This window comes from Myotis davidii, unplaced genomic scaffold (assembly GCF_000327345.1).
Source record: "Myotis davidii unplaced genomic scaffold, ASM32734v1 scaffold573, whole genome shotgun sequence".
Taxonomy (NCBI): domain Eukaryota; kingdom Metazoa; phylum Chordata; class Mammalia; order Chiroptera; family Vespertilionidae; genus Myotis; species Myotis davidii.
In genome coordinates, this window is record NW_006285997.1 from 4,693,810 (window position 1) to 4,700,022 (window position 6,213).

The window sequence follows — 6,213 nt, forward strand, 5'->3', positions numbered from 1 at the left end:
TCCATTGCAGAGTGATCATCACCATGCTGGTAGCCACTGCTGTCTGCTGTTACCTCTTGTAAGTACCTCTCTCCCAGCTCAAGATCAGCCAGTGCCTTTCTCCTCCCCCCCCCCCCTCCCCTCCCCTCTGTCCGGGTAGTGAAAGGCTGGACCTGTCAAACACAGGAAAGGAGGCGATTTGGAATGGCAGAGAGAGCAACAGGCTGGAAGTCATGAACTCCGGTTCTGGGTCTAAATGGTCACCCGGACAAGCTTTGTGGTGTCCACGGGCTGCGGCTTTCTCAGGTGTGAAATGAGCTGGGCCAGCTCGGTGCTTTTCATGCCCAACTTGGCATCAGAACCACCTGGAGAGAATGTGAAATGCGGCTCTGAGAGCTGCACCCGAAACCCACCCAATCACAGCGCTCAAGGTCTGCGCTTGGGAACCCGAATTCATAATGCGCGTCCCTGGGGGGTTGTGATACAGCCAGTGAGAGCCACCAGATGCAGTCTCCAAACCTGGAAAGGGGGCCTGGGGACATCGAAGAGCATCTGAGGGACTTGAGAACCTGGACAGTTCAAGGGAATCAATTTCCAGGTCCTCAATGCCTAGAGCAGTGATAGCGAACCTTTTGAGCTCGGCGTGTCAGCATTTTGAAAAACCCTAACTTCACTCTGGTGCCGTGTCACATATAGAAATTTTTTGATCTTTGCAACCATAGTAAAACAAAGATTTATATTTATTTTATATATTTAAATGCCATTTAACAAAGAAAAATCAACCAAAAAACTGAGTTTGCCATCACTGGCCTAGATGGTCTCTTTCTAAAACTGCTGTTCATGATAGCCCCTCCCCACCCCTCCAATCCTTTCGTGTTTCCTTGCTTCGCGTTTAAATCATCCTGGCTGCCAAACCGAGGAGTAAGTCCGCGTTCTGGAGTTAGGGAGGCCTGTCTCATTATCAGTCAAGCCCAGTGAGGCCTCTGTGGCGTCCCATCTTCCTGGGTCTCATACACTGTTTTTTGGGTTAAGACTGGTGTAGTTGGGTGTTCAGGGTAGGACAGTAGCATGATAAAATGCTGATTCTTTAAAAGGTAGCTGATTCTTTTCAAAGTATTCTAGGATATTTCTTAGGACTGCCAAATTTTTCAAATGCATAGGTTAATACCCACATTTAAAAAAATTTGCTTGATTGATTTCAGACTTGGTGCCTCTTACATAGTTAAAACCTGTTTTTTCTGATGAGATCATGAGCTAGTTATTCCTATTAGTCAATTCTAATTTCACTTTATATAATGTTTAATATTTCTACTTCCTATTAACAAAAAAATAAAACCTGTTAAAAAAAATAATGACAACTTTCAGATGTTAGTTTAAATACATGAGGCATGTGGTTTTCCAGAATTCTCCCTGGACAGAGCATCTCTGAGGCCCTTTCTCTGTGCTGTTTCTTGGTCTTTTAGGGCTGGACAGATGTCCCCATCTCTCCCAGGGAGGGCCTGAGAGGGGCTGAGGTTTGAAGGCTCAGAGACCAGGACAGAGGATTAGTGACTGGGAAGGTGGGAGACAGAACATAGGCAGCGTGTGGGTAATTGCGAACTCCACATCAGCAAAGGGAAGGGAACCTGGGCTTCAGACCAGATGCACATGGGCAGAAAGGTGGGGCAACCTAAGCAAATGCCACGCCTAGGAATTATATTTACAAAACATAAACTTGGGGTAACGCCAATGATAAGCGGGCAGCCATTTCTGACAGCGTCCCGGGCAGCAGGCAGGTGATTGGCTGCCGTGGGGATTCAGAGGTGGAAGAGCTGGGTCCTGCCTACAATACCAGACCGAGCCCCATTGGCACCAGCATTTGAGGCATGTGAAGTCACGCACCTCAGGGTCTTTGGGGCCTGCTTCCGTGGGCAAACGATGTCATGGTGATAGGGCCTGACACCCCCGACCCCATCTGTGCAGCCTGTGGTCGCTGGAAAGCTCACTGGCCTGAGAGACAGACCCTGTCCTATCCTCATCGGGCCAGGAAGTGGGCATTCTGGTCCCCGCTTCCTCATATTGGGGTAGTTCCTTCATCTTGTTCCTGAAAGGGGGTGATTCTGACATGTCTCCCATCAGAACAACCCTGTCCCGCTCCCAGGTGCAGACTGGAGTGGCCTGCACCAGGGATGTATTGGGGCACAGCTGGAATCACTTCCGATGATCCCAGGAGGCTGTCTTGCCTCTTCCCTCACCCCAGAGTCCAGCCTCAACTCAGAGACCTAATAAATCTACAGAACATCAAATCAAACCTAATCTAAACCAAAACCCACGAACCCCAAACCCAGCCGACCTGCTGGCTGGAGTGTGGGTGGCTCTGTGGGCCCCTCACAGACCCTGCAGCTGGTGTTTGGGTGGGTCATGTGACCACAAGCCTCGCAGGAGACATACCTGGGGGGTTCCTGCTGTGTCCCAGCTCACCCTCAATGTGCTGTCCCTGGCAGCTGGCTCATCGCCATCCTGGCCCAGCTGAACCCTCTGTTTGGGCCACAGCTGAAGAATGAGACCATCTGGTATGTGCGCTTCCTGTGGGAGTGACCGCTGCTGCTTCAGCCCAGGTACTGGGCCTGGGCAGTGGGTAGGGGGCACCTGGGGTGGAGGAAGAGAACAGGCAGGACCGTTTGAAGCGTTTACGTTTGGATTTAGATGTTCGTTTATCAGACAAAAAAAAGTGGTGAGCACCTACTGTCCGCCTGCCTGGCACTGTGCTGGAGAGCAAACCAGGTCCTCGAGGTGCTTCCTCAGAGGACTCAGAGGGCAGGGCCGGGGATGCAGAGCCTGTCCTGAGAGAGGATGGCCTGGGGCCCAGGAGCATCGAGGCAGTAACTGGACAGAGGAAGCTGAGATAAGCTGAGTGACTGGGGCAGAGGCAGGGAGGGGTGGTGGAGAGGGGGTGTCCACAGCGAGGAGGTGACCCTCTCATGTGATGTGCTTTTCAGGTCCCCCAGCTCTCCGGATAACCTTGGCTCAGCTGCCCCTGAAGACCCCTTTGTTCCACCCCCACAGCTGTGTCGTGATCCCTCTGTGTTGAAGTAATGGAAAATCATTCACACCCAAAACACCATGGTAATTTGGGTCCCGATTGAAACTTGTATGTTTAGCATTCTTTATGGTTGTAAAGTCACGTAAAGTGGCCTGCTCAGAAAGTGTCCCTCCTTGGAATACCTTGTTCCTCTCTCCTCCTGTACCTGCCCCCCACACTGCGGACAAGCACCCCTTCCTCCCTAGAGGCTCAGAAACGAGGCAGCTCCTGCCCCCAGTTTGGACTCCACTCATTCGGCTGCAGTGAGGGCAGATTTCAGAGCCCCTTACAGCAGCCCCTAGGTCACCTGAGCTGCGAAGGATGAAGATAGACAGGTGTAGGCAGGGTTTGGGCAGCACAGAGGGCTTCTGAGGCCGGCTGGGATGGTGAGGGATGGAAGGGCATTGGCCCTGACTGGCTGAGCAGGCAGCAGACCAATGAGATCCTGGGACCCGCAGCCCATGCCCTCACTCCCAGGATTGCTGAGGCTGAGATCCCAGACATTTGCCCGGTCTCAGAGCTAACCAGGGCCTCCTCTCTGCCGCATGGCCTCCCTGGAGGAAGAAGCCAATTTCATGTATTTATTGACTATTTATTTGATTGGCCTTCCTCCCACGTAGTGGGCATTGTTTTTGGACCTGCGGGAGGGTGTGTGGTGTCTCCCTGGATTTCTTGGTCTGGGCTTGGCCTGTTGCTCAGAGCTCAGGCTGGGCCTCCCCTTGATATCCGACAGGCCCCTTTCAAAGTCCCTTCCTGTCCTGACCCCTGTGGCTCTCCTGGGGTGGGGGGATTGTGTGTGGGTTGTACAGAAAACCTCATCTGTATCTAGTGACTCACAAGTGGTGGGAAATCACTTTTCAGTGGCAGAGTCCTGGCTGAGGCCAAGTTTGCTGGCCACCCTTTCCCTGCCCAGCTGATTTCCATGTCCTCAGAGGGTGGGGGTGAGGTTGGGGACAGGAAAGAGGGCTCGAAGTGGCTTGGAGCTGCAGCTCTGGGATGTGGACACAGAACTACATTTTCCTGAGACCTGAAGGAAAGTGCAGCTGGTCTGGATTCTGCCAGGATCAGGCCTGGCAGGAGGAGGAGAAAGTGGGAGCCTTGCTCAAGTGGAACTTTGACCACCACTCATCTGTGCCCCTGATTGCAGAGTGAACAATTCTTGGACTGTGCAATAAAGCAGGTTCCCAACCTTTCCAGAGTGTGGCCTGCCTCATTCCCAAATACCTGAGGGCCCAAGTCTGCCTGCTCTGCACCTGGCCTGGGTGAGCACGTCCTGCATGGGGCAGGGAAACAGCAAGCGAAGGAACTAGCACTTCAAGACCAGTGAGAGCCAGCACAAGAAATGTAGGGTGGGGTGGGCATAGAGGAGGGCCCAGACCGCTGAGGGCCTGACCATGGCCGAGGAGCTCGGATGGACCCAAAGGGCAATGCAAAGCCACAAAAGAAAGCCAGGGAGGGATAAGACCCAATTTGATTTCTGGGATAATCTCTACAGGGTGCGTAATGGACAGGAGCCTGGTGATAGGGCCCCAGATGAGCGGTGGTAAGGACGAGTGGGCAGATTAAAGGTCTACTTAGTAGCTAAGATGACCAGCGTGTTGGCAGTGGGAGAGGAGGAGGCCAGGATGAATCCAGCCTGTTCTGGATGGTGGACTCTGGAGAAGACAAAGGCTGTGAGGTAAGACAGATGGCCAGCAGGGGGCAGCACCTGAACGCAGGATGGGACCCTCCAGAGACCAGTTTATACCTAGCCACCCAGAGGAGCATGATTTTACAGGTTCTGGGGCTTTAATGACCTGTTAGCGGGAGCAGGGACAGTTCTGAGGATGATTCCACAGCCTGGATGAAATTTCCTTCAAGGGTATGTAACAACAACAACTGATGCCCACCGGGCGCCAGCCACTGCTTGGGGAAAACAAAGGGCAAAGAGCTAAGGTGCCTTTCCAACTTGATGCTGTGATGCCAGGCTTCCCAACCATCCCCTCTGACCTTTCCCTCCTCAGCATCCTGATAGATCTGACAAGTTCCAACCTGTCCTAGGGACACCCAGCAGCCCGGATTCTCAGTGGGAGAGGAGGTACATACAGATGACTGCATGTCACAGCATCACCCGCCTTGATGAAGCCCCTAAAGCAAGGCCCCTTGATGAACTGGAGTTGCTTTGAACAGAAATAGAATCGTTCATTCATAACAATGGGAATGTGAGGGTGTGTGTGTGTATGTGAAATCCATGGGGTGGTTATGGTTGCTTCTCATAATCACCTGGAAGTGACCTTTGTTTATAAACCTTGGAGTTTCCAGGAACAAAGTCAGTTGACAACCACCATCAGAAAAGTGAGGGCATGTGACCACAGTTTACGCTAACAGCCCACACTGCGTATTAACAAGTCTGCATAAGAATCACTCAGAACAAACCCATAGAATGCTGGACCAGGTCCATTTCGACAGAATCTCCAGGGATGGAGCAAGAATCCCAGACTTTTTTTAAAAAAATACATTTTATTGATTTTTTTTACAGAGAGGAAGGGAGAGGGACAGAGAGCTAGAAACATCAATGAGAGAGAAACATTGATCAGCTGCTTCCGGCACACTCCCTACTGGGCATGTGCCCGCAACCAAGGCACATGCCCTGGACGGGAATCAAACCTGGGACCCTTGAGTCCGCAGGCTGATGTTCTATCCACTGAGCCAAACCGGTTAGGGCTATCCCAGACTTTTAATAAGTGCTCCTGATGGCTACCAGGCTGGCACAGTTCCAGGAATCAGAATATGGTCCACCTATACTAGAATTAACTGGACTGTTTGAAAATGCAGATTCCAGGGCCCACTCCAGATCCTGCTGGATTAGAGTTGGGACTCAACTTTCCCAAGAGTTCTTATGCTACTGAAACCCTCTAAACAGGAACGCCGTGACTGCGTCCGTCAAGGCCGCACCAACAACCAGCAGAGCTAACCCAGCAGGAAGGAATCTGGGTAAAAGTGACAGCAGGCGTGACTTCCGAGGAGGAGGACGCGCGCCCCCTCGCTTCCGGCCGCGGTCGCCCGCGCCTGCGCACCAGGTGCTGGCCGTCAGCTTGGAAAATGGACCAACCGCGGGCGGGGGGAGGGCAAGGGCTGTCGCTGCCGGAAGTAGTTCCTTGCGCGCCCCGGAAGTCGAAGTCCCTGCAGGCTCT

At 52.6% G+C, this 6,213-nt stretch overlaps 1 long non-coding RNA gene across 1 annotated transcript; it reads left to right on the plus strand.

Moving 5' to 3' along the window:
• LOC102769860 lies at positions 1-4,233 on the plus strand. The gene is made up of 3 exons (XR_435323.2): positions 1-58; positions 2,463-2,576; positions 2,958-4,233. It is a non-coding gene; the product is annotated as an uncharacterized LOC102769860 (long non-coding RNA).
• The last annotated feature ends 1,980 nt before the right edge of the window (positions 4,234-6,213 follow it).